This window comes from Balaenoptera acutorostrata, chromosome 3, assembly GCF_949987535.1.
Source record: "Balaenoptera acutorostrata chromosome 3, mBalAcu1.1, whole genome shotgun sequence".
In the NCBI taxonomy this organism is placed as follows: Eukaryota; Metazoa; Chordata; class Mammalia; order Artiodactyla; family Balaenopteridae; genus Balaenoptera; species Balaenoptera acutorostrata.
This window is the reverse complement of record NC_080066.1, coordinates 180,873,145-180,874,344: the sequence shown is the minus strand read 5'-3', so window position 1 is coordinate 180,874,344 and position 1,200 is coordinate 180,873,145. Positions and strand designations below refer to the sequence as shown.

Sequence of the window (1,200 nt, the reverse complement as noted above, 5' to 3'; positions counted from 1 at the left end):
ATGGGCCATGTTTGCACCAAAACCATGAAGAAGGCGGCCCGGGTCATCATTGAGAAGTACTACACTCATCTGGGCAACGACTTCCATACCAACAAGCACATGTGCTTTATTCCCAGCAAGACGCTCTGCAACAAGATAGCAGGCTATGTCTGATGAAGCAGATTCAGAGGGGCCCAGTGAGAGGTATCTCCATCAAGCTGCAGGAGGAGAGAGAAGAGATAATTACGTGCCTGAGGTCTCAGCCCTGGATCAGGAGATCACTGAAGTAGATCCTGACACTAAGGAAATGCTGAAGCTGTTGGACTTTGGCAGTCTGTCCAACCTGCAGGTCACTCAGCCTCCAGCTGGGGTGAATTTCAAAGCGCTGTGTGGAGCCATTTGACTCTTCCTGCTGTGCTGTGATACCTTCAATACACCTCAGACAACAAGAACAACAAGAAAAAGATAAACAGCAAGGTCCTTCTGTACTGCACAGGGAACTATATTTAATATCCTGTGGATATTACCATAATGGAAAAGAATATGAAAAATAATATATATACATATATATCTGAATCACTTTGCTGTACACCAGAAACTAACACAACATTGTAAATCAACTATGCTTCAATAAAACTTTTTAAAAATTTAAAATGGGGCAGAGGACCTGAATAGACATTTCTCCAAAGAAGATACATAAATGGCCAATAAACACATCAAAAAATGCTCACCACCATTAGTCAGGAGAGGAATGCAAATCAAAACCACAGTGAGATCCCACACCCAGAAGGTAGACAATCACAAGTGTTGGTGAGGATGTGTGGAAACTGGAACCCTCATGCCCTGCTGGTGGGAATGTGAAATGGTGCAGTCACTGTGAAAAGCATTCTGGCAGTTCCTCAAAATGTTAAACATAGAGTTACCATAAGACCCAGAAATCCCATTTCTAGGTCTACGCCCCAGAGAAATGAAAACTTACATCCACACAAAAACTTGTACACAAATGCTCATAACAGCATTACTGTATTCATCATAGCTAAAAAGTAGAATCAACTTAATGTCCATCAACTGATGAATGGATGAACAAAATGTGGTCTATCCAGGGACTTCTCTGGTGGCTCAGTGGTTAAGGATCCGCCTGCCAATGCAGGGGACACGGGTTCGAGCCCTGGTCTGGGAGGATCCCACAGGCTGTGGAGCAACTAAGCCCACAAGGCACAA

The 1,200-nt window shown here is 43.8% G+C and overlaps 1 pseudogene; it reads left to right on the top strand.

Moving 5' to 3' along the window:
* Positions 1-382, top strand: LOC103017920 (40S ribosomal protein S17-like; annotated as a pseudogene).
* The last annotated feature ends 818 nt before the right edge of the window (positions 383-1,200 follow it).